This window comes from Salmo salar, chromosome ssa21, assembly GCF_905237065.1.
Source record: "Salmo salar chromosome ssa21, Ssal_v3.1, whole genome shotgun sequence".
Taxonomy (NCBI): domain Eukaryota; kingdom Metazoa; phylum Chordata; class Actinopteri; order Salmoniformes; family Salmonidae; genus Salmo; species Salmo salar.
In genome coordinates, this window is record NC_059462.1 from 55,251,510 (window position 1) to 55,277,403 (window position 25,894).

Here is a 25,894-nt window from a genome sequence, read left to right on the forward strand (position 1 = left end):
TTAGGGTTAGTAGAGTGTCCTCAGCCCCTAACCTCTGTGTATTAGGGTTAGTAGAGTGTCCTCAGCCCCTAACAGGCTCTGTGTATTAGGGTTAGTAGGGTGTCCTCAGCCCCTCTGTGTATTAGGGTTAGTAGAGTGTCCTCAGCACCTACAGGCTCTGTGTATTAGGGTTAGTAGAGTGTCCTCAGCCCCTAACAGGCTCTGTGTATTAGGGTTAGTAGGGTGTCCTCAGCCCCTCTGTGTATTAGGGTTAGTAGAGTGTCCTCAGCCCCTCTGTGTATTAGGGTTAGTAGAGTGTCCTCAGCCCCTAACAGGCTCTGTGTATTAGGGTTAGTAGAGTGTCCTCAGCCCCTAACAGGCTCTGTGTATTAGGGTTAGTAGAGTGTCCTCAGCCCCTCTGTGTATTAGGGTTAGTAGAGTGTCCTCAGCCCCTCTGTGTATTAGGGTTAGTAGAGTGTCCTCAGCCCCTAACAGGCTCTGTGTATTAGGGTTAGTAGAGTGTCCTCAGCCCCTCTGTGTATTAGGGTTAGTAGAGTGTCCTCAGCCCCTAACAGCTCTGTGTATTAGGGTTAGTAGAGTGTCCTCAGCCCCTCTGTGTATTAGGGTTAGTAGAGTGTCCTCAGCCCCTAACAGGCTCTGTGTATTAGGGTTAGTAGAGTGTCCTCAGCCCCTCTGTGTATTAGGGTTAGTAGAGTGTCCTCAGCCCCTAACAGGCTCTGTGTATTAGGGTTAGTAGAGTGTCCTCAGCCCCTGCTCTGTGTATTAGGGTTAGTAGAGTGTCCTCAGCCCCTAACAGGCTCTGTGTATTAGGGTTAGTAGGGTGTCCTCAGCCCCTCTGTGTATTAGGGTTAGTAGAGTGTCCTCAGCCCTAACCTCTGTGTATTAGGGTTAGTAGAGTGTCCTCAGCCCCTCGGCTCTGTGTATTAGGGTTAGTAGAGTGTCCTCAGCCCCTCTGTGTATTAGGGTTAGTAGAGTGTCCTCAGCCCCTCTGTGTATTAGGGTTAGTAGAGTGTCCTCAGCCCCTAACGCTCTGTGTATTAGGGTTAGTAGAGTGTCCTCAGCCCCAGGCTCTGTGTATTAGGGTTAGTAGAGTGTCCTCAGCCCCTCTGTGTATTAGGGTTAGTAGAGTGTCCTCAGCCCCTAACAGGCTCTGTGTATTAGGGTTAGTAGAGTGTCCTCAGCCCCTCTGTGTATTAGGGTTAGTAGAGTGTCCTCAGCCCCTAACAGCTCTGTGTATTAGGGTTAGTAGAGTGTCCTCAGCCCCTCTGTGTATTAGGGTTAGTAGAGTGTCCTCAGCCCCTAACAGCTCTGTGTATTAGGGTTAGTAGAGTGTCCTCAGCCCCTCTGTGTATTAGGGTTAGTAGAGTGTCCTCAGCTCCTACGGCTCTGTGTATTAGGGTTAGTAGAGTGTCCTCAGCCCAGGCTCTGTGTATTAGGGTTAGTAGAGTGTCCTCAGCCCTAACAGGCTCTGTGTATTAGGGTTAGTAGAGTGTCCTCAGCCCCTAACAGGCTCTGTGTATTAGGGTTAGTAGGGTGTCCTCAGCCCCTCTGTGTATTAGGGTTAGTAGAGTGTCCTCAGCACCTACACTCTGTGTATTAGGGTTAGTAGAGTGTCCTCAGCCCCTAAAGACTCTGTGTATTAGGGTTAGTAGAGTGTCCTCAGCCCCTCTGTGTATTAGGGTTAGTAGAGTGTCCTCAGCTCCTCTGTGTATTAGGGTTAGTAGGGTGTCCTCAGCCCCTAACAGGCTCTGTGTATTAGGGTTAGTAGAGTGTCCTCAGCCCCTACAGGCTCTGTGTATTAGGGTTAGTAGAGTGTCCTCAGCTCCTCTGTGTATTAGGGTTAGTAGAGTGTCCTCAGCCCCTCTGTGTATTAGGGTTAGTAGAGTGTCCTCAGCCCCTAACAGGCTCTGTGTATTAGGGTTAGTAGAGTGTCCTCAGCCCCTCTGTGTATTAGGGTTAGTAGAGTGTCCTCAGCCCCTAACAGGCTCTGTGTATTAGGGTTAGTAGAGTGTCCTCAGCCCCTCTGTGTATTAGGGTTAGTAGAGTGTCCTCAGCCCCTAACAGGCTCTGTGTATTAGGGTTAGTAGAGTGTCCTCAGCCCCTCTGTGTATTAGGGTTAGTAGAGTGTCCTCAGCCCCTAACAGGCTCTGTGTATTAGGGTTAGTAGAGTGTCCTCAGCCCCTAACAGCCCCTCTGTGTATTAGGGTTAGTAGAGTGTCCTCAGCTCCTAACCTCTGTGTATTAGGGTTAGTAGAGTGTCCTCAGCCCCTAACAGCTCTGTGTATTAGGGTTAGTAGAGTGTCCTCAGCCCCTCTGTGTATTAGGGTTAGTAGAGTGTCCTCAGCCCCTCTGTGTATTAGGGTTAGTAGAGTGTCCTCAGCCCCTAACAGGCTCTGTGTATTAGGGTTAGTAGAGTGTCCTCAGCCCCTCTGTGTATTAGGGTTAGTAGAGTGTCCTCAGCTCCTAACGCTCTGTGTATTAGGGTTAGTAGAGTGTCCTCAGCCCCTCTGTGTATTAGGGTTAGTAGAGTGTCCTCAGCCCCTAACAGGCTCTGTGTATTAGGGTTAGTAGAGTGTCCTCAGCCCCTCTGTGTATTAGGGTTAGTAGAGTGTCCTCAGCCCCTAACGGCTCTGTGTATTAGGGTTAGTAGAGTGTCCTCAGCCCCTAACAGGCTCTGTGTATTAGGGTTAGTAGAGTGTCCTCAGCCCCTCTGTGTATTAGGGTTAGTAGAGTGTCCTCAGCCCCTCTGTGTATTAGGGTTAGTAGAGTGTCCTCAGCTCCTAACAGGCTCTGTGTATTAGGGTTAGTAGAGTGTCCTCAGCCCCTAACAGCTCTGTGTATTAGGGTTAGTAGAGTGTCCTCAGCCCCTCTGTGTATTAGGGTTAGTAGAGTGTCCTCAGCTCCTCTGTGTATTAGGGTTAGTAGGGTGTCCTCAGCCCCTAACAGGCTCTGTGTATTAGGGTTAGTAGAGTGTCCTCAGCCCCTCTGTGTATTAGGGTTAGTAGAGTGTCCTCAGCCCCTAGCTCTGTGTATTAGGGTTAGTAGAGTGTCCTCAGCCCCTCTGTGTATTAGGGTTAGTAGAGTGTCCTCAGCCCCTAACAGGCTCTGTGTATTAGGGTTAGTAGAGTGTCCTCAGCCCCTCTGTGTATTAGGGTTAGTAGAGTGTCCTCAGCTCCTACGCTCTGTGTATTAGGGTTAGTAGAGTGTCCTCAGCTCCTAACGCTCTGTGTATTAGGGTTAGTAGAGTGTCCTCAGCCCCTCTGTGTATTAGGGTTAGTAGAGTGTCCTCAGCTCCTAACAGGCTCTGTGTATTAGGGTTAGTAGAGTGTCCTCAGCCCCTCTGTGTATTAGGGTTAGTAGAGTGTCCTCAGCCCCTCTGTGTATTAGGGTTAGTAGAGTGTCCTCAGCCCCTCTGTGTATTAGGGTTAGTAGAGTGTCCTCAGCCCCTAACAGCTCTGTGTATTAGGGTTAGTAGAGTGTCCTCAGCCCCTCTGTGTATTAGGGTTAGTAGAGTGTCCTCAGCCCCCTCTGTGTATTAGGGTTAGTAGAGTGTCCTCAGCCCCTAACCTCTGTGTATTAGGGTTAGTAGAGTGTCCTCAGCCCCTCTGTGTATTAGGGTTAGTAGAGTGTCCTCAGCCCCCTCTGTGTATTAGGGTTAGTAGAGTGTCCTCAGCCCCTCTGTGTATTAGGGTTAGTAGAGTGTCCTCAGCCCCTAACAGGCTCTGTGTATTAGGGTTAGTAGGGTGTCCTCAGCTCCTCTGTGTATTAGGGTTAGTAGAGTGTCCTCAGCCCCTCTGTGTATTAGGGTTAGTAGAGTGTCCTCAGCCCCTAACACTCTGTGTATTAGGGTTAGTAGAGTGTCCTCAGCCCCTCTGTGTATTAGGGTTAGTAGAGTGTCCTCAGCCCCTAACCTCTGTGTATTAGGGTTAGTAGAGTGTCCTCAGCCCCTAACAGGCTCTGTGTATTAGGGTTAGTAGAGTGTCCTCAGCCCCTAACAGGCTCTGTGTATTAGGGTTAGTAGAGTGTCCTCAGCCCCTCTGTGTATTAGGGTTAGTAGAGTGTCCTCAGCTCCTAACAGGCTCTGTGTATTAGGGTTAGTAGAGTGTCCTCAGCCCCTACAGCTCTGTGTATTAGGGTTAGTAGAGTGTCCTCAGCCCCTCTGTGTATTAGGGTTAGTAGAGTGTCCTCAGCCCCTCTGTGTATTAGGGTTAGTAGAGTGTCCTCAGCCCCTAACAGGCTCTGTGTATTAGGGTTAGTAGAGTGTCCTCAGCCCCTAACAGGCTCTGTGTATTAGGGTTAGTAGAGTGTCCTCAGCCCCTCTGTGTATTAGGGTTAGTAGAGTGTCCTCAGCCCCTCTGTGTATTAGGGTTAGTAGAGTGTCCTCAGCCCCTAACAGGCTCTGTGTATTAGGGTTAGTAGAGTGTCCTCAGCCCCTCTGTGTATTAGGGTTAGTAGAGTGTCCTCAGCCCCTCTGTGTATTAGGGTTAGTAGAGTGTCCTCAGCCCCTCTGTGTATTAGGGTTAGTAGAGTGTCCTCAGCCCCTAACAGGCTCTGTGTATTAGGGTTAGTAGAGTGTCCTCAGCCCCTCTGTGTATTAGGGTTAGTAGAGTGTCCTCAGCCCCTAACAGGCTCTGTGTATTAGGGTTAGTAGAGTGTCCTCAGCCCTCTCTGTGTATTAGGGTTAGTAGAGTGTCCTCAGCCCCTAAACTCTGTGTATTAGGGTTAGTAGAGTGTCCTCAGCCCCTCTGTGTATTAGGGTTAGTAGAGTGTCCTCAGCCCAACAGGCTCTGTGTATTAGGGTTAGTAGAGTGTCCTCAGCCCCTAACGGCTCTGTGTATTAGGGTTAGTAGAGTGTCCTCAGCCCCTCTGTGTATTAGGGTTAGTAGAGTGTCCTCAGCCCCTCTGTGTATTAGGGTTAGTAGAGTGTCCTCAGCCCCTAACAGGCTCTGTGTATTAGGGTTAGTAGAGTGTCCTCAGCCCCAGTCTGTGTATTAGGGTTAGTAGAGTGTCCTCAGCCCCTCTGTGTATTAGGGTTAGTAGAGTGTCCTCAGCCCCTGGCTCTGTGTATTAGGGTTAGTAGAGTGTCCTCAGCCCCTCTGTGTATTAGGGTTAGTAGAGTGTCCTCAGCCCCTAACAGGCTCTGTGTATTAGGGTTAGTAGAGTGTCCTCAGCCCCTCTGTGTATTAGGGTTAGTAGAGTGTCCTCAGCCCTAACAGCTCTGTGTATTAGGGTTAGTAGAGTGTCCTCAGCCCCTCTGTGTATTAGGGTTAGTAGAGTGTCCTCAGCTCCTCAGGCTCTGTGTATTAGGGTTAGTAGAGTGTCCTCAGCTCCTAACACTCTGTGTATTAGGGTTAGTAGAGTGTCCTCAGCCCCTCTGTGTATTAGGGTTAGTAGAGTGTCCTCAGCCCCTCTGTGTATTAGGGTTAGTAGAGTGTCCTCAGCCCCTCTGTGTATTAGGGTTAGTAGGGTGTCCTCAGCCCCTCTGTGTATTAGGGTTAGTAGAGTGTCCTCAGCTCCTAACAGCTCTGTGTATTAGGGTTAGTAGAGTGTCCTCAGCCCCTCTGTGTATTAGGGTTAGTAGAGTGTCCTCAGCCCCTAACAGGCTCTGTGTATTAGGGTTAGTAGAGTGTCCTCAGCCCCTCTGTGTATTAGGGTTAGTAGAGTGTCCTCAGCCCCTCTGTGTATTAGGGTTAGTAGAGTGTCCTCAGCCCCTCTGTGTATTAGGGTTAGTAGAGTGTCCTCAGCCCCCTCTGTGTATTAGGGTTAGTAGAGTGTCCTCAGCCCTAACACTCTGTGTATTAGGGTTAGTAGAGTGTCCTCAGCCCCTCTGTGTATTAGGGTTAGTAGAGTGTCCTCAGCCCCTCTGTGTATTAGGGTTAGTAGAGTGTCCTCAGCCCCTAACAGGCTCTGTGTATTAGGGTTAGTAGAGTGTCCTCAGCCCCTCTGTGTATTAGGGTTAGTAGAGTGTCCTCAGCCCCAAAGGTCTGTGTATTAGGGTTAGTAGAGTGTCCTCAGCCCCTACTCTGTGTATTAGGGTTAGTAGAGTGTCCTCAGCCCCTCTGTGTATTAGGGTTAGTAGAGTGTCCTCAGCCCCTAACCTCTGTGTATTAGGGTTAGTAGAGTGTCCTCAGCCCCTCTGTGTATTAGGGTTAGTAGAGTGTCCTCAGCCCCTCTGTGTATTAGGGTTAGTAGAGTGTCCTCAGCCCCCTCTGTGTATTAGGGTTAGTAGAGTGTCCTCAGCCCCTCTGTGTATTAGGGTTAGTAGAGTGTCCTCAGCCCAGGCTCTGTGTATTAGGGTTAGTAGAGTGTCCTCAGCCCCTTCTGTGTATTAGGGTTAGTAGAGTGTCCTCAGCCCCTCTGTGTATTAGGGTTAGTAGAGTGTCCTCAGCCCCTCTGTGTATTAGGGTTAGTAGAGTGTCCTCAGCCCCTACTCTGTGTATTAGGGTTAGTAGAGTGTCCTCAGCCCCTGCTCTGTGTATTAGGGTTAGTAGAGTGTCCTCAGCCCCTCTGTGTATTAGGGTTAGTAGAGTGTCCTCAGCCCCTCTGTGTATTAGGGTTAGTAGAGTGTCCTCAGCCCCTAACAGGCTCTGTGTATTAGGGTTAGTAGAGTGTCCTCAGCCCCTCTGTGTATTAGGGTTAGTAGAGTGTCCTCAGCCCCAACAGGCTCTGTGTATTAGGGTTAGTAGAGTGTCCTCAGCCCCTCTGTGTATTAGGGTTAGTAGAGTGTCCTCAGCCCCTAACAGGCTCTGTGTATTAGGGTTAGTAGAGTGTCCTCAGCCCCTCTGTGTATTAGGGTTAGTAGAGTGTCCTCAGCCCCTCTGTGTATTAGGGTTAGTAGAGTGTCCTCAGCCCCAGGCTCTGTGTATTAGGGTTAGTAGAGTGTCCTCAGCCCCTCTGTGTATTAGGGTTAGTAGAGTGTCCTCAGCCCCTCTGTGTATTAGGGTTAGTAGAGTGTCCTCAGCCCCTAACAGGCTCTGTGTATTAGGGTTAGTAGAGTGTCCTCAGCCCCTCTGTGTATTAGGGTTAGTAGAGTGTCCTCAGCCCCTCTGTGTATTAGGGTTAGTAGAGTGTCCTCAGCCCTAACGCTCTGTGTATTAGGGTTAGTAGAGTGTCCTCAGCCCCTAACAGGCTCTGTGTATTAGGGTTAGTAGAGTGTCCTCAGCCCCTCTGTGTATTAGGGTTAGTAGAGTGTCCTCAGCCCCTCTGTGTATTAGGGTTAGTAGAGTGTCCTCAGCCCCTAACAGGCTCTGTGTATTAGGGTTAGTAGAGTGTCCTCAGCCCCTCTGTGTATTAGGGTTAGTAGAGTGTCCTCAGCCCCTAACAGGCTCTGTGTATTAGGGTTAGTAGAGTGTCCTCAGCCCCTCTGTGTATTAGGGTTAGTAGAGTGTCCTCAGCCCAGGCTCTGTGTATTAGGGTTAGTAGAGTGTCCTCAGCCCCTCTGTGTATTAGGGTTAGTAGAGTGTCCTCAGCTCCTACGCTCTGTGTATTAGGGTTAGTAGAGTGTCCTCAGCCCCCTCTGTGTATTAGGGTTAGTAGAGTGTCCTCAGCCCCTCTGTGTATTAGGGTTAGTAGAGTGTCCTCAGCTCCTACTCTGTGTATTAGGGTTAGTAGAGTGTCCTCAGCCCCTCTGTGTATTAGGGTTAGTAGAGTGTCCTCAGCCCCTCTGTGTATTAGGGTTAGTAGAGTGTCCTCAGCCCCTCTGTGTATTAGGGTTAGTAGAGTGTCCTCAGCCCCTAACAGTCTGTGTATTAGGGTTAGTAGAGTGTCCTCAGCCCCTCTGTGTATTAGGGTTAGTAGAGTGTCCTCAGCCCAGGCTCTGTGTATTAGGGTTAGTAGAGTGTCCTCAGCTCCTCTGTGTATTAGGGTTAGTAGAGTGTCCTCAGCCCCTAACAGGCTCTGTGTATTAGGGTTAGTAGAGTGTCCTCAGCCCCTCTGTGTATTAGGGTTAGTAGAGTGTCCTCAGCACCTCTGTGTATTAGGGTTAGTAGAGTGTCCTCAGCCCCTCTGTGTATTAGGGTTAGTAGAGTGTCCTCAGCCCCTCTGTGTATTAGGGTTAGTAGAGTGTCCTCAGCCCCTCTGTGTATTAGGGTTAGTAGAGTGTCCTCAGCCCCTCTGTGTATTAGGGTTAGTAGAGTGTCCTCAGCCCCTCTGTGTATTAGGGTTAGTAGAGTGTCCTCAGCACCTAACAGGCTCTGTGTATTAGGGTTAGTAGAGTGTCCTCAGCCCCTCTGTGTATTAGGGTTAGTAGAGTGTCCTCAGCCCTCGGCTCTGTGTATTAGGGTTAGTAGAGTGTCCTCAGCCCCTCTGTGTATTAGGGTTAGTAGAGTGTCCTCAGCCCCTCTGTGTATTAGGGTTAGTAGAGTGTCCTCAGCTCCTCTGTGTATTAGGGTTAGTAGAGTGTCCTCAGCCCCTCTGTGTATTAGGGTTAGTAGAGTGTCCTCAGCCCCTAACAGCTCTGTGTATTAGGGTTAGTAGAGTGTCCTCAGCCCCTCTGTGTATTAGGGTTAGTAGAGTGTCCTCAGCCCCTCTGTGTATTAGGGTTAGTAGAGTGTCCTCAGCCCCTCTGTGTATTAGGGTTAGTAGAGTGTCCTCAGCCCCTAAAGCTCTGTGTATTAGGGTTAGTAGAGTGTCCTCAGCCCCTCTGTGTATTAGGGTTAGTAGAGTGTCCTCAGCCCCTCTGTGTATTAGGGTTAGTAGAGTGTCCTCAGCCCCTCTGTGTATTAGGGTTAGTAGAGTGTCCTCAGCCCCTCTGTGTATTAGGGTTAGTAGAGTGTCCTCAGCCCCTCTGTGTATTAGGGTTAGTAGAGTGTCCTCAGCCCCTACTCTGTGTATTAGGGTTAGTAGAGTGTCCTCAGCCCCTCTGTGTATTAGGGTTAGTAGAGTGTCCTCAGCCCCTCTGTGTATTAGGGTTAGTAGAGTGTCCTCAGCCCCTCTGTGTATTAGGGTTAGTAGAGTGTCCTCAGCCCCTCTGTGTATTAGGGTTAGTAGAGTGTCCTCAGCCCCTCTGTGTATTAGGGTTAGTAGAGTGTCCTCAGCCCCTCTGTGTATTAGGGTTAGTAGAGTGTCCTCAGCCCCTCTGTGTATTAGGGTTAGTAGAGTGTCCTCAGCCCCTCTGTGTATTAGGGTTAGTAGAGTGTCCTCAGCCCCTCTGTGTATTAGGGTTAGTAGAGTGTCCTCAGCCCCTCTGTGTATTAGGGTTAGTAGAGTGTCCTCAGCCCCTCTGTGTATTAGGGTTAGTAGAGTGTCCTCAGCCCCTCTGTGTATTAGGGTTAGTAGAGTGTCCTCAGCCCCCTCTGTGTATTAGGGTTAGTAGAGTGTCCTCAGCCCCTCTGTGTATTAGGGTTAGTAGAGTGTCCTCAGCCCCTCTGTGTATTAGGGTTAGTAGAGTGTCCTCAGCCCTAAAGCTCTGTGTATTAGGGTTAGTAGAGTGTCCTCAGCCCCTCTGTGTATTAGGGTTAGTAGAGTGTCCTCAGCCCACTCTGTGTATTAGGGTTAGTAGAGTGTCCTCAGCCCCTCTGTGTATTATGGTTAGTAGAGTGTCCTCAGCCCCTAACAGGCTCTGTGTATTAGGGTTAGTAGAGTGTCCTCAGCCCCTCTGTGTATTAGGGTTAGTAGAGTGTCCTCAGCCCCTCTGTGTATTAGGGTTAGTAGAGTGTCCTCAGCCCCTCTGTGTATTAGGGTTAGTAGAGTGTCCTCAGCACCTAACAGGCTCTGTGTATTAGGGTTAGTAGAGTGTCCTCAGCCCCTCTGTGTATTAGGGTTAGTAGAGTGTCCTCAGCTCCTAACAGGCTCTGTGTATTAGGGTTAGTAGAGTGTCCTCAGCCCCTCTGTGTATTAGGGTTAGTAGAGTGTCCTCAGCCCCTAATCTGTGTATTAGGGTTAGTAGAGTGTCCTCAGCCCCTCTGTGTATTAGGGTTAGTAGAGTGTCCTCAGCCCCTCTGTGTATTAGGGTTAGTAGAGTGTCCTCAGCCCCTCTGTGTATTAGGGTTAGTAGAGTGTCCTCAGCCCCTCTGTGTATTAGGGTTAGTAGAGTGTCCTCAGCCCCTCTGTGTATTAGGGTTAGTAGAGTGTCCTCAGCCCCTCTGTGTATTAGGGTTAGTAGAGTGTCCTCAGCCCCTCTGTGTATTAGGGTTAGTAGAGTGTCCTCAGCCCCTCTGTGTATTAGGGTTAGTAGAGTGTCCTCAGCCCCTCTGTGTATTAGGGTTAGTAGAGTGTCCTCAGCCCCTCTGTGTATTAGGGTTAGTAGAGTGTCCTCAGCCCCTCTGTGTATTAGGGTTAGTAGAGTGTCCTCAGCCCCTCTGTGTATTAGGGTTAGTAGAGTGTCCTCAGCCCCTCTGTGTATTAGGGTTAGTAGAGTGTCCTCAGCCCCTCTGTGTATTAGGGTTAGTAGAGTGTCCTCAGCCCCTAACAGGCTCTGTGTATTAGGGTTAGTAGAGTGTCCTCAGCCCCTCTGTGTATTAGGGTTAGTAGAGTGTCCTCAGCTCCTACGGCTCTGTGTATTAGGGTTAGTAGAGTGTCCTCAGCCCCTCTGTGTATTAGGGTTAGTAGAGTGTCCTCAGCCCGCTCTGTGTATTAGGGTTAGTAGAGTGTCCTCAGCCCACTCTGTGTATTAGGGTTAGTAGAGTGTCCTCAGCCCCTCTGTGTATTAGGGTTAGTAGAGTGTCCTCAGCCCACTCTGTGTATTAGGGTTAGTAGAGTGTCCTCAGCCCCCTCTGTGTATTAGGGTTAGTAGAGTGTCCTCAGCCCCTCTGTGTATTAGGGTTAGTAGAGTGTCCTCAGCCCCTCTGTGTATTAGGGTTAGTAGAGTGTCCTCAGCCCCTCTGTGTATTAGGGTTAGTAGAGTGTCCTCAGCCCCACTCTGTGTATTAGGGTTAGTAGAGTGTCCTCAGCCCCTCTGTGTATTAGGGTTAGTAGAGTGTCCTCAGCCCCTCTGTGTATTAGGGTTAGTAGAGTGTCCTCAGCCCCAGGCTCTGTGTATTAGGGTTAGTAGAGTGTCCTCAGCCCCTCTGTGTATTAGGGTTAGTAGAGTGTCCTCAGCCCCTCTGTGTATTAGGGTTAGTAGAGTGTCCTCAGCTCCTAACAGGCTCTGTGTATTAGGGTTAGTAGAGTGTCCTCAGCCCCTCTGTGTATTAGGGTTAGTAGAGTGTCCTCAGCTCCTCAGCCTGTGTATTAGGGTTAGTAGAGTGTCCTCAGCCCCTCTGTGTATTAGGGTTAGTAGAGTGTCCTCAGCCCCTCTGTGTATTAGGGTTAGTAGAGTGTCCTCAGCCCCTCTGTGTATTAGGGTTAGTAGAGTGTCCTCAGCCCCTCTGTGTATTAGGGTTAGTAGAGTGTCCTCAGCCCCTCTGTGTATTAGGGTTAGTAGAGTGTCCTCAGCCCCTCTGTGTATTAGGGTTAGTAGAGTGTCCTCAGCCCCTCTGTGTATTAGGGTTAGTAGAGTGTCCTCAGCCCCTCTGTGTATTAGGGTTAGTAGAGTGTCCTCAGCCCCTACCTGTGTATTAGGGTTAGTAGAGTGTCCTCAGCCCCTCTGTGTATTAGGGTTAGTAGAGTGTCCTCAGCCCCTCTGTGTATTAGGGTTAGTAGAGTGTCCTCAGCCCCTCTGTGTATTAGGGTTAGTAGAGTGTCCTCAGCCCCTCTGTGTATTAGGGTTAGTAGAGTGTCCTCAGCCCCTCTGTGTATTAGGGTTAGTAGAGTGTCCTCAGCCCCTCTGTGTATTAGGGTTAGTAGAGTGTCCTCAGCCCCCTCTGTGTATTAGAGTTAGTAGAGTGTCCTCAGCCCCTCTGTGTATTAGGGTTAGTAGAGTGTCCTCAGCCCCTAACAGGCTCTGTGTATTAGGGTTAGTAGAGTGTCCTCAGCCCCTCTGTGTATTAGGGTTAGTAGAGTGTCCTCAGCCCCTCTGTGTATTAGGGTTAGTAGAGTGTCCTCAGCCCCTCTGTGTATTAGGGTTAGTAGAGTGTCCTCAGCCCCCTCTGTGTATTAGGGTTAGTAGAGTGTCCTCAGCCCCTCTGTGTATTAGGGTTAGTAGAGTGTCCTCAGCCGCTCTGTGTATTAGGGTTAGTAGAGTGTCCTCAGCCCCTCTGTGTATTAGGGTTAGTAGAGTGTCCTCAGCCCCTCTGTGTATTAGGGTTAGTAGAGTGTCCTCAGCCCCTCTGTGTATTAGGGTTAGTAGAGTGTCCTCAGCCCCTCTGTGTATTAGGGTTAGTAGAGTGTCCTCAGCCCCTCTGTGTATTAGGGTTAGTAGAGTGTCCTCAGCCCCTCTGTGTATTAGGGTTAGTAGAGTGTCCTCAGCCCCTCTGTGTATTAGGGTTAGTAGAGTGTCCTCAGCCCCTCTGTGTATTAGGGTTAGTAGAGTGTCCTCAGCCCCTCTGTGTATTAGGGTTAGTAGAGTGTCCTCAGCCCCTCTGTGTATTAGGGTTAGTAGAGTGTCCTCAGCCCCTCTGTGTATTAGGGTTAGTAGAGTGTCCTCAGCCCCTCTGTGTATTAGGGTTAGTAGAGTGTCCTCAGCCCCTCTGTGTATTAGGGTTAGTAGAGTGTCCTCAGCCCCTCTGTGTATTAGGGTTAGTAGAGTGTCCTCAGCCCCTCTGTGTATTAGGGTTAGTAGAGTGTCCTCAGCCCCTCTGTGTATTAGGGTTAGTAGAGTGTCCTCAGCCCCTCTGTGTATTAGGGTTAGTAGAGTGTCCTCAGCCCCTCTGTGTATTAGGGTTAGTAGAGTGTCCTCAGCCCCTAACCTCTGTGTATTAGGGTTAGTAGAGTGTCCTCAGCCCCTCTGTGTATTAGGGTTAGTAGAGTGTCCTCAGCCCCTCTGTGTATTAGGGTTAGTAGAGTGTCCTCAGCCCCTCTGTGTATTAGGGTTAGTAGAGTGTCCTCAGCCCCTCTGTGTATTAGGGTTAGTAGAGTGTCCTCAGCCCCTCTGTGTATTAGGGTTAGTAGAGTGTCCTCAGCCCCTCTGTGTATTAGGGTTAGTAGAGTGTCCTCAGCCCCTCTGTGTATTAGGGTTAGTAGAGTGTCCTCAGCCCCTCTGTGTATTAGGGTTAGTAGAGTGTCCTCAGCCCCTCTGTGTATTAGGGTTAGTAGAGTGTCCTCAGCCCCTCTGTGTATTAGGGTTAGTAGAGTGTCCTCAGCCCCTCTGTGTATTAGGGTTAGTAGAGTGTCCTCAGCCCCTAACAGGCTCTGTGTATTAGGGTTAGTAGAGTGTCCTCAGCCCCTCTGTGTATTAGGGTTAGTAGAGTGTCCTCAGCTCCTCGCTCTGTGTATTAGGGTTAGTAGGGTGTCCTCAGCCCCTCTGTGTATTAGGGTTAGTAGAGTGTCCTCAGCCCCTAACAGGCTCTGTGTATTAGGGTTAGTAGAGTGTCCTCAGCCCCTCTGTGTATTAGGGTTAGTAGAGTGTCCTCAGCCCCTCTGTGTATTAGGGTTAGTAGAGTGTCCTCAGCCCAAGGCTCTGTGTATTAGGGTTAGTAGAGTGTCCTCAGCCCCTCTGTGTATTAGGGTTAGTAGAGTGTCCTCAGCCCCTCTGTGTATTAGGGTTAGTAGAGTGTCCTCAGCCCCTCTGTGTATTAGGGTTAGTAGAGTGTCCTCAGCCCCACAGGCTCTGTGTATTAGGGTTAGTAGAGTGTCCTCAGCCCCTCTGTGTATTAGGGTTAGTAGAGTGTCCTCAGCCCCTCTGTGTATTAGGGTTAGTAGAGTGTCCTCAGCTCCTCTGTGTATTAGGGTTAGTAGGGTGTCCTCAGCCCCTAACAGGCTCTGTGTATTAGGGTTAGTAGAGTGTCCTCAGCCCCTCTGTGTATTAGGGTTAGTAGAGTGTCCTCAGCTCCTCTGTGTATTAGGGTTAGTAGAGTGTCCTCAGCCCCTCTGTGTATTATGGTTAGTAGAGTGTCCTCAGCTCCTAACAGGCTCTGTGTATTAGGGTTAGTAGAGTGTCCTCAGCCCCTCTGTGTATTAGGGTTAGTAGAGTGTCCTCAGCACCTCTGTGTATTAGGGTTAGTAGAGTGTCCTCAGCCCCTCTGTGTATTAGGGTTAGTAGAGTGTCCTCAGCACCTAACAGGCTCTGTGTATTAGGGTTAGTAGAGTGTCCTCAGCCCCTCTGTGTATTAGGGTTAGTAGAGTGTCCTCAGCACCTAACAGGCTCTGTGTATTAGGGTTAGTAGAGTGTCCTCAGCCCCTCTGTGTATTAGGGTTAGTAGAGTGTCCTCAGCCCCTCTGTGTATTAGGGTTAGTAGAGTGTCCTCAGCCCCTCTGTGTATTAGGGTTAGTAGAGTGTCCTCAGCCCCTCTGTGTATTAGGGTTAGTAGAGTGTCCTCAGCCCCTCTGTGTATTAGGGTTAGTAGAGTGTCCTCAGCCCCTCTGTGTATTAGGGTTAGTAGAGTGTCCTCAGCCCCTCTGTGTATTAGGGTTAGTAGAGTGTCCTCAGCCCCTAACAGGCTCTGTGTATTAGGGTTAGTAGGGTGTCCTCAGCCCCTCTGTGTATTAGGGTCAGTAGAGTGTCCTCAGCTCCTAACAGGCTCTGTGTATTAGGGTTAGTAGGGTGTCCTCAGCCCCTCTGTGTATTAGGGTTAGTAGGGTGTCCTCAGCCCCTAACAGGCTCTGTGTATTAGGGTTAGTAGGGTGTCCTCAGCTCCTCTGTGTATTAGGGTTAGTAGAGTGTCCTCAGCCCCTCTGTGTATTAGGGTTAGTAGAGTGTCCTCAGCCCCTAACAGGCTCTGTGTATTAGGGTTAGTAGAGTGTCCTCAGCCCCTCTGTGTATTAGGGTTAGTAGAGTGTCCTCAGCCCCTCTGTGTATTAGGGTTAGTAGAGTGTCCTCAGCTCCTAACAGGCTCTGTGTATTAGGGTTAGTAGAGTGTCCTCAGCCCCTAACAGGCTCTGTGTATTAGGGTTAGTAGAGTGTCCTCAGCCCCTCTGTGTATTAGGGTTAGTAGAGTGTCCTCAGCTCCTCTGTGTATTAGGGTTAGTAGGGTGTCCTCAGCCCCTAACAGACTCTGTGTATTAGGGTTAGTAGAGTGTCCTCAGCCCCTCTGTGTATTAGGGTTAGTAGAGTGTCCTCAGCTCCTCTGTGTATTAGGGTTAGTAGAGTGTCCTCAGCCCCTCTGTGTATTAGGGTTAGTAGAGTGTCCTCAGCCCCTCTGTGTATTAGGGTTAGTAGAGTGTCCTCAGCCCCTCTGTGTATTAGGGTTAGTAGAGTGTCCTCAGCCCCTCTGTGTATTAGGGTTAGTAGAGTGTCCTCAGCCCCTCTGTGTATTAGGGTTAGTAGAGTGTCCTCAGCCCCTCTGTGTATTAGGGTTAGTAGAGTGTCCTCAGCCCCTCTGTGTATTAGGGTCAGTAGAGTGTCCTCAGCTCCTAACAGGCTCTGTGTATTAGGGTTAGTAGAGTGTCCTCAGCCCCTCTGTGTATTAGGGTTAGTAGAGTGTCCTCAGCTCCTCAGCTCTGTGTATTAGGGTTAGTAGAGTGTCCTCAGCCCCTAACAGGCTCTGTGTATTAGGGTTAGTAGAGTGTCCTCAGCCCCTCTGTGTATTAGGGTTAGTAGAGTGTCCTCAGCTCCTAACGCTCTGTGTATTAGGGTTAGTAGAGTGTCCTCAGCCCCTAACAGGCTCTGTGTATTAGGGTTAGTAGAGTGTCCTCAGCCCCTCTGTGTATTAGGGTTAGTAGAGTGTCCTCAGCCCCTCTGTGTATTAGGGTTAGTAGAGTGTCCTCAGCCCCTACTCTGTGTATTAGGGTTAGTAGAGTGTCCTCAGCCCCTCTGTGTATTAGGGTTAGTAGAGTGTCCTCAGCCCCTCTGTGTATTAGGGTTAGTAGAGTGTCCTCAGCCCCTCTGTGTATTAGGGTTAGTAGAGTGTCCTCAGCCCTACAGGCTCTGTGTATTAGGGTTAGTAGAGTGTCCTCAGCCCCTCTGTGTATTAGGGTTAGTAGAGTGTCCTCAGCCCCTCTGTGTATTAGGGTTAGTAGAGTGTCCTCAGCCCCTCTGTGTATTAGGGTTAGTAGAGTGTCCTCAGCCCCTAACAGGCTCTGTGTATTAGGGTTAGTAGGGTGTCCTCAGCCCCTCTGTGTATTAGGGTCAGTAGAGTGTCCTCAGCTCCTAACAGGCTCTGTGTATTAGGGTTAGTAGGGTGTCCTCAGCCCCTCTGTGTATTAGGGTTAGTAGAGTGTCCTCAGCCCCTCTGTGTATTAGGGTTAGTAGAGTGTCCTCAGCCCCTAACACGCTCTGTGTATTAGGGTTAGTAGAGTGTCCTCAGCCCCTCTGTGTATTAGGGTTAGTAGAGTGTCCTCAGCCCCTCTGTGTATTAGGGTTAGTAGAGTGTCCTCAGCCCCTCTGTGTATTAGGGTTAGTAGAGTGTCCTCAGCCCCTCTGTGTATTAGGGTTAGTAGAGTGTCCTCAGCACCTAACACTCTGTGTATTAGGGTTAGTAGAGTGTCCTCAGCCCCTCTGTGTATTAGGGTTAGTAGAGTGTCCTCAGCCCCTCTGTGTATTAGGGTTAGTAGAGTGTCCTCAGCCCCTCTGTGTATTAGGGTTAGTAGAGTGTCCTCAGCCCCTCTGTGTATTAGGGTTAGTAGAGTGTCCTCAGCCCCTCTGTGTATTAGGGTTAGTAGAGTGTCCTCAGCCCCTCTGTGTATTAGGGTTAGTAGAGTGTCCTCAGCCCCTCTGTGTATTAGGGTTAGTAGAGTGTCCTCAGCCCCTCTGTGTATTAGGGTTAGTAGAGTGTCCTCAGCCCCTCTGTGTATTAGGGTTAGTAGAGTGTCCTCAGCTCCTAACAGGCTCTGTGTATTAGGGTTAGTAGAGTGTCCTCAGCCCCTCTGTGTATTAGGGTTAGTAGAGTGTCCTCAGCTCCTAACAGGCTCTGTGTATTAGGGTTAGTAGAGTGTCCTCAGCCCCTAACAGGCTCTGTGTATTAGGGTTAGTAGAGTGTCCTCAGCCCCTCTGTGTATTAGGGTTAGTAGAGTGTCCTCAGCTCCTCTGTGTATTATGGTTAGTAGGGTGTCCTCAGCCCCTAACAGGCTCTGTGTATTAGGGTTAGTAGAGTGTCCTCAGCCCCTCTGTGTATTAGGGTTAGTAGAGTGTCCTCAGCCCCTCTGTGTATTAGGGTTAGTAGAGTGTCCTCAGCCCCTCTGTGTATTAGGGTTAGTAGAGTGTCCTCAGCTCCTAACAGCTCTGTGTATTAGGGTTAGTAGAGTGTCCTCAGCCCCTCTGTGTATTAGGGTTAGTAGAGTGTCCTCAGCCCCTCTGTGTATTAGGGTTAGTAGAGTGTCCTCAGCCCCTCTGTGTATTAGGGTTAGTAGAGTGTCCTCAGCCCCTCTGTGTATTAGGGTTAGTAGAGTGTCCTCAGCCCCTCTGTGTATTAGGGTTAGTAGAGTGTCCTCAGCCCTAACACTCTGTGTATTAGGGTTAGTAGAGTTTCCTCAGCCCCTCTGTGTATTAGGGTTAGTAGAGTGTCCTCAGCTCCTAACAGCTCTGTGTATTAGGGTTAGTAGAGTGTCCTCAGCCCCTCTGTGTATTAGGGTTAGTAGAGTGTCCTCAGCCCCTCTGTGTATTAGGGTTAGTAGAGTGTCCTCAGCCCCTCTGTGTATTAGGGTTAGTAGAGTGTCCTCAGCCCCTCTGTGTATTAGGGTTAGTAGAGTGTCCTCAGCCCCTCTGTGTATTAGGGTTAGTAGAGTGTCCTCAGCCCCTCTGTGTATTAGGGTTAGTAGAGTGTCCTCAGCCCCTCTGTGTATTAGGGTTAGTAGAGTGTCCTCAGCCCCTCTGTGTATTAGGGTTAGTAGAGTGTCCTCAGCCCCTCTGTGTATTAGGGTTAGTAGAGTGTCCTCAGCCCCTCTGTGTATTAGGGTTAGTAGAGTGTCCTCAGCCCCTCTGTGTATTAGGGTTAGTAGAGTGTCCTCAGCCCCTAACAGGCTCTGTGTATTAGGGTTAGTAGGGTGTCCTCAGCCCCTCTGTGTATTAGGGTCAGTAGAGTGTCCTCAGCTCCTAACAGGCTCTGTGTATTAGGGTTAGTAGGGTGTCCTCAGCCCCTCTGTGTATTAGGGTTAGTAGAGTGTCCTCAGCCCCTCTGTGTATTAGGGTTAGTAGAGTGTCCTCAGCCCCTCTGTGTATTAGGGTTAGTAGAGTGTCCTCAGCCCCTCTGTGTATTAGGGTTAGTAGAGTGTCCTCAGCCCCTCTGTGTATTAGGGTTAGTAGAGTGTCCTCAGCCCCTCTGTGTATTAGGGTTAGTAGAGTGTCCTCAGCCCCTCTGTGTATTAGGGTTAGTAGAGTGTCCTCAGCCCCTCTGTGTATTAGGGTTAGTAGAGTGTCCTCAGCCCCTCTGTGTATTAGGGTTAGTAGAGTGTCCTCAGCCCCTCTGTGTATTAGGGTCAGTAGAGTGTCCTCAGCTCCTAACAGGCTCTGTGTATTAGGGTTAGTAGAGTGTCCTCAGCCCCTCTGTGTATTAGGGTTAGTAGAGTGTCCTCAGCTCCTAACAGGCTCTGTGTATTAGGGTTAGTAGAGTGTCCTCAGCCCCTAACAGGCTCTGTGTATTAGGGTTAGTAGAGTGTCCTCAGCCCCTCTGTGTATTAGGGTTAGTAGAGTGTCCTCAGCTCCTCTGTGTATTATGGTTAGTAGGGTGTCCTCAGCCCCTAACAGGCTCTGTGTATTAGGGTTAGTAGAGTGTCCTCAGCCCCTCTGTGTATTAGGGTTAGTAGAGTGTCCTCAGCTCCTCTGTGTATTAGGGTTAGTAGAGTGTCCTCAGCCCCTCTGTGTATTAGGGTTAGTAGAGTGTCCTCAGCTCCTAACAGGCTCTGTGTATTAGGGTTAGTAGAGTGTCCTCAGCCCCTCTGTGTATTAGGGTTAGTAGAGTGTCCTCAGCCCCTCTGTGTATTAGGGTTAGTAGAGTGTCCTCAGCCCCTCTGTGTATTAGGGTTAGTAGAGTGTCCTCAGCCCCTCTGTGTATTAGGGTTAGTAGAGTGTCCTCAGCACCTAACAGGCTCTGTGTATTAGGGTTAGTAGAGTGTCCTCAGCCCCTCTGTGTATTAGGGTTAGTAGAGTGTCCTCAGCCCCTCTGTGTATTAGGGTTAGTAGAGTGTCCTCAGCCCCTCTGTGTATTAGGGTTAGTAGAGTGTCCTCAGCCCCTCTGTGTATTAGGGTTAGTAGAGTGTCCTCAGCCCCTCTGTGTATTAGGGTTAGTAGAGTGTCCTCAGCCCCTCTGTGTATTAGGGTTAGTAGAGTGTCCTCAGCCCCTCTGTGTATTAGGGTTAGTAGAGTGTCCTTAGCTCCTAACAGGCTCTGTGTATTATGGTTAGTAGAGTGTCCTCAGCCCCTAACAGGCTCTGTGTATTAGGGTTAATAGAGTGTCCTCAGCCCCTCTGTGTATTAGGGTTAGTAGAGTGTCCTCAGCTCCTCTGTGTATTAGGGTTAGTAGGGTGTCCTCAGCCCCTAACAGACTCTGTGTATTAGGGTTAGTAGAGTGTCCTCAGCCCCTCTGTGTATTAGGGTTAGTAGAGTGTCCTCAGCTCCTCTGTGTATTAGGGTTAGTAGAGTGTCCTCAGCCCCTCTGTGTATTAGGGTTAGTAGAGTGTCCTCAGCTCCTAACAGGCTCTGTGTATTAGGGTTAGTAGAGTGTCCTCAGCCCCTCTGTGTATTAGGGTTAGTAGAGTGTCCTCAGCCCCTCTGTGTATTAGGGTTAGTAGAGTGTCCTCAGCCCCTCTGTGTATTAGGGTTAGTAGAGTGTCCTCAGCCCCTCTGTGTATTAGGGTTAGTAGAGTGTCCTCAGCCCCTCTGTGTATTAGGGTTAGTAGAGTGTCCTCAGCCCCTCTGTGTATTAGGGTTAGTAGAGTGTCCTCGGCGTTATGATGAAGTTTTGTACCGTGGGCTGTGGACGCACTAATTAAATATTGATAGTGATATTCATTTTGACGAGGTTGTGTGTGTGTGTGTGTGTGTGTGTGTGTGTGTGTGTGTGTGTGTGTGTGTGTGTGTGTGTGTGTTTTTATTAATTTGGACAGTGAGGTGTGCGCTCAATCAAAATGGCACCTCTAATTATGTTCCCTGGGATTAGCTGATGGATTTCTGCTGCAGCCATACTCCCTCCCTCCTCCCTCCCTCCCTCCCTCCCTCCCTTCCTTCCTTCCTTCCTTCCTTCCTTCCTTCCTTCCTTCCTTCCTTCCTTCCTTCCTTCCTTTCTTTCTTTCTTCCTTCCTTCTCATACTCCCTCTGTCCCTCCCTCCCTCCATCCCTCCCTTCCTTCCTCTATACCTCCCTCCATCCCTCCCACCATCCCTTCCTCCATCCCTCCCACTATCCCTCCCTCCCTCCCTCCCTCCCTCCCTCTATCCCTCCCTCCCTCCCATCTGGTCTGCGAGTGCCAGGCTTGATGGCCAAGAGGCTGCGAGGCAGGCATGAAGACTGGCGACGGCCCAGAGCCAGAGAGCAGAGGGCTTAAAAAAACACTGGCCATGGGGTGTGGAACAGAACGGTTCCTCTACAGAACACCGGCCATGTGGAACAGAACGGTTCCTCTACAGAACACCAGCCATGTGGAACAGAACGGTACCTCTACAGAACACCGGCCATGTGGTGTGGAACAGAACGGTACCTCTACAGAACACCGGCCATGGGGTGTGGAACAGAACGATACCTCTACAGAACACCGGCCATGTGGTGTGGAACAGAACGGTACCTCTACAGAACACCGGCCATGTGGAACAGAACGATACCTCTACAGAACACCGGTCATGTGGAACAGAACGATACCTCTACAGAACACCGGCCATGGGGTGTGGAACAGAACGGTACCTCTACAGAACACCGGCCATGTGGAACAGAACGATACCTCTACAGAACACCAGCCATGTGGAACAGAACGGTACCTCTACAGAACACCAGTCATGGGGTGTGGAACAGAACGGTACCTCTACAGAACACCGGCCATGTGGAACAGAACGATACCTCTACAGAACACCGGCCATGTGGAACAGAACGGTACCTCTACAGAACACCAGTCATGGGGTGTGGAACAGAACGGTACCTCTACAGAACACCGGCCATGTGGAACAGAACGATACCTCTACAGAACACCGGCCATGTGGAACAGAACGGTACCTCTACAGAACACCAGTCATGGGGTGTGGAACAGAACGGTACCTCTACAGAACACCGGCCATGTGGAACAGAACGATACCTCTACAGAACACCGGCCATGTGGAACAGAACGATACCTCTACAGAACACCAGCCATGTGGAACAGAACGGTACCTCTACAGAACACCAGTCATGGGGTGTGGAACAGAACGGTACCTCTACAGAACACCAGCCATGTGGAACAGAACGGTACCTCTACAGAACACCAGTCATGGGGTGTGGAACAGAACGGTACCTCTACAGAACACCGGCCATGTGGTGTGGAACAGAACGGTACCTCTACAGAACACCGGCCATGGGGTGTGGAACAGAACGGTTCCTCTACAGAACACCAGTCATGGGGTGTGGAACAGAACGGTTCCTCTACAGAACACCGGTCATGTGGAACAGAACGGTTCCTCTACAGAACACCAGTCATGTGGAACAGAACGGTACCTCTACAGAACACCAGTCATGGGGTGTGGAACAGAACGGTTCCTCTACAGAACACCGGCCATGTGGAACAGAACGGTACCTCTACAGAACACCAGTCATGGGGTGTGGAACAGAACGGTTCCTCTACAGAACACCAGTCATGTGGAACAGAACGGTACCTCTACAGAACACCAGTCATGGGGTGTGGAACAGAACGGTTCCTCTACAGAACACCGGCCATGTGGAACAGAACGGTACCTCTACAGAACACCGGCCATGGGGTGTGGAACAGAACGGTTCCTCTACAGAACACCAGTCATGGTTGGAACAGAACGGTACCTCTACAGAACACCAGTCATGGGGTGTGGAACAGAACGGTTCCTCTACAGAACACCGGCCATGTGGAACAGAACGGTACCTCTACAGAACACCAGTCATGGGGTGTGGAACAGAACGGTTCCTCTACAGAACACCAGCCATGTGGAACAGAACGGTACCTCTACAGAACACCAGTCATGGGGTGTGGAACAGAACGGTTCCTCTACAGAACACCGGCCATGGGTTGGAACAGAACGGTACCTCTACAGAACACCGGCCATGGGGTGTGGAACAGAACGGTTCCTCTACAGAACACCAGTCATGTGGAACAGAACGGTACCTCTACAGAACACCAGTCATGGGGTGTGGAACAGAACGGTTCCTCTACAGAACACCGGCCATGTGGAACAGAACGGTACCTCTACAGAACACCAGTCATGGGGTGTGGAACAGAACGGTTCCTCTACAGAACACCAGTCATGTGGAACAGAACGGTACCTCTACAGAACACCAGTCATGGGGTGTGGAACAGAACGGTTCCTCTACAGAACACCGGCCATGTGGAACAGAACGGTACCTCTACAGAACACCGGCCATGGGGTGTGGAACAGAACGGTTCCTCTACAGAACACCGGCCATGTGGAACAGAACGGTACCTCTACAGAACACCGGCCATGGGGTGTGGAACAGAACGGTACCTCTACAGAACACCGGCCATGGGGTTTGGAACAGAACGGTACCTCTACAGAACACCGGTCATGTGGAACAGAACGGTTCCTCTACAGAACACCAGTCATGGGGTGTGGAACAGAACGGTACCTCTACAGAACACCAGTGTTGTGGAACAGAACGGTACCTCTACAGAACACCGGCCATGTGGAACAGAACGGTACCTCTACAGAACACCGGCCATGGGGTGTGGAACAGAACGGTACCTCTACAGAACACCGGCCATGGGGTGTGGAACAGAACTGTACCTCTACAGAACACCGGCCATGGGGTTTGGAACAGAACGGTACCTCTACAGAACACCGGTCATGTGGAACAGAACGGTTCCTCTACAGAACACCAGTCATGGGGTGTGGAACAGAACGGTACCTCTACAGAACACCAGTGTTGTGGAACAGAACGGTACCTCTACAGAACACCGGCCATGTGGAACAGAACGGTACCTCTACAGAACACCGGCCATGGGGTTTGGAACAGAACGGTACCTCTACAGAACACAGGTCATGTGGAACAGAACGGTTCCTCTACAGAACACCAGTCATGGGGTGTGGAACAGAACGGTACCTCTACAGAACACCGGCCATGTGATGTGGAACAGAACGGTACCTCTACAGAACACCGGCCATGGGGTGTGGAACAGAACGGTACCTCTACAGAACACCAGTCATGGGGTGTGGAACAGAACGGTACCTCTACAGAACACCGGCCATGGGGTGTGGAACAGAACGGTACCTCTACAGAACACCGGCCATGGGGTGTGGAACAGAACGGTACCTCTACAGAACACCAGCCATGTGGAACAGAGCGGTACCTCTACAGAACACCGGCCATGGGGTTTGGAACAGAACGGTACCTCTACAGAACACCAGCCATGTGGAACAGAGCGGTACCTCTACAGAACACCGGTCATGGGGTGTGGAACAGAACGGTACCTCTACAGAACACCAGCCATGTGGAACAGAGCGGTACATCTACAGAACACCGGCCATGGGGTGTGGAACAGAACGGTACCTCTACAGAACACCGGCCATGTGGTGTGGAACAGAACGGTACCTCTACAGAACACCGGCCATGGGGTGTGGAACAGAACGGTTCCTCTACAGAACACCAGTCATGGGGTGTGGAACAGAACGGTACCTCTACAGAACACCAGTGTTGTGGAACAGAACGGTACCTCTACAGAACACCGGCCATGTGGTGTGGAACAGAACGGTACCTCTACAGAACACCGGCCATGGGGTGTGGAACAGAACGGTTCCTCCACAGAACACCAGTCATGGGGTGTGGAACAGAACGGTACCTCTACAGAACACCAGTGTTGTGGAACAGAACGGTACCTCTACAGAACACCGGTCATGTGGAACAGAACGGTTCCTCTACAGAACACCAGTCATGGGGTGTGCAACAGAACGGTACCTCTACAGAACACCGGACATGTGATGTGGAACAGAACGGTACCTCTACAGAACACCGGCCATGGGGTGTGGAACAGAACGGTACCTCTACAGAACACCAGTCATGGGGTGTTGAACAGAACGGTACCTCTACAGAACACCAGTCATGGGGTGTGGAACAGAACGGTACCTCTACAGAACACCGGCCATGTGGTGTGGAACAGAACGGTACCTCTACAGAACACCGGCCATGGGGTGTGGAACAGAACGGTACCTCTACAGAACACCAGCCATGTGGAACAGAGCGGTACCTCTACAGAACACCGGCCATGGAGTTGTGGAACAGAACGGTACCTCTACAGAACACCAGCCATGTGGAACAGAGCGGTACCTCTACAGAACACCGGTCATGGGGTGTGGAACAGAACGGTACCCCTACAGAACACCGGCCATGTGGAACAGAACGGTACCTCTACAGAACACCAGTCATGGGGTGTGGAACAGAACGGTACCTCTACAGAACACCAGTGTTGTGGAACAGAACGGTACCTCTACAGAACACCGGCTATGTGGAACAGAACGGTACCTCTACAGAACACCAGCCATGTGGTGTGGAACAGAACGGTTCCTCTACAGAACACCAGTCATGGGGTGTGGAACAGAACGGTACCTCTACAGAACACCGGCCATGTGGTGTGGAACAGAACGGTACCTCTACAGAACACCAGTCATGGGGTGTGGAACAGAACGGTACCTCTACAGAACACCAGTCATGGGGTGTGTAACAGAACGGTACCTCTACAGAACACCGGCCATGGGGTGTGGAACAGAACGGTACCTCTACAGAACACCGGCCATGGGGTGTGGAACAGAACAGTACCTCTACAGAACACCAGCCATGTGGAACAGAGCGGTACCTCTACAGAACACCAGTCATGGGGTGTGGAACAGAACGGTTCCTCTACAGAACACCAGCCATGTGGAACAGAGCGGTACCTCTACAGAACACCGGTCATGGGGTGTGGAACAGAACGGTTCCTCTACAGAACACCAGCCATGTGGAACAGAACGGTACCTCTACAGAACACCGGCCATGTGGAACAGAGCGGTACCTCTACAGAACACCGGCCATGGGGTGTGGAACAGAACGGTACCTCTACAGAACACCGGCCATGGGGTGTGGAACAGAACGGTACCTCTACAGAACACCGGCCATGGGGTGTGGAACAGAACGGTACCTCTACAGAACGTATCAGATAGAACCCCTGTAGTGTAATAGAACTCACAGAACCCTGGGGATCACACCATGGGGTTAGGGTTGCCCCCTCTCGTTGAAGGCCGACCGCGGTACTGCAGGCATCTTTAGCAGACACCCCTTTATAGTGGGAGGAAAAAATGGCAATCTGTGTAAATAAAACAAACTAGTCTTAGACAATCGTGGTACCAATAATTTCTTCTAATACCAGTGCCATGAAAAAGAATGATTTTTCCCTTTCTGATTTTCTATATTTCTGTATATTTTTTGTTACTGTATGTTATCAGATCTTCATCTAGTACCTAATATTAGACAAAGGGAACCTGAGTTTACAAACAACAATTACTTACTTATTTTATTTCTTTAATTAACAAAGTTATACAACACCCAATTCCCTTGTGTAATAAAATTAATTGCCCCCTTAACACTCAATAACTGGTTGTTCCACTTTTATCTGTAATGACTGCAACCAACTACTTCCTGTAGTTGTTGATCAGTCTCTCATGTCGCTGTGGAGGAATTTTGGCCCATTCTTACATGTAGAACTGCTTTAATTCAGTGACATTTGTGGGTTTTCAAGCATAAATTGCTGGTTTCAAGTCCTGCCACATCATCTCAATTGGGTTTAGGGGGCGGCAGGTAGCCTAGTGGTTAGATCGTTGGACTAGTAACCCGAAAGTTTGCTAGATCGAATCC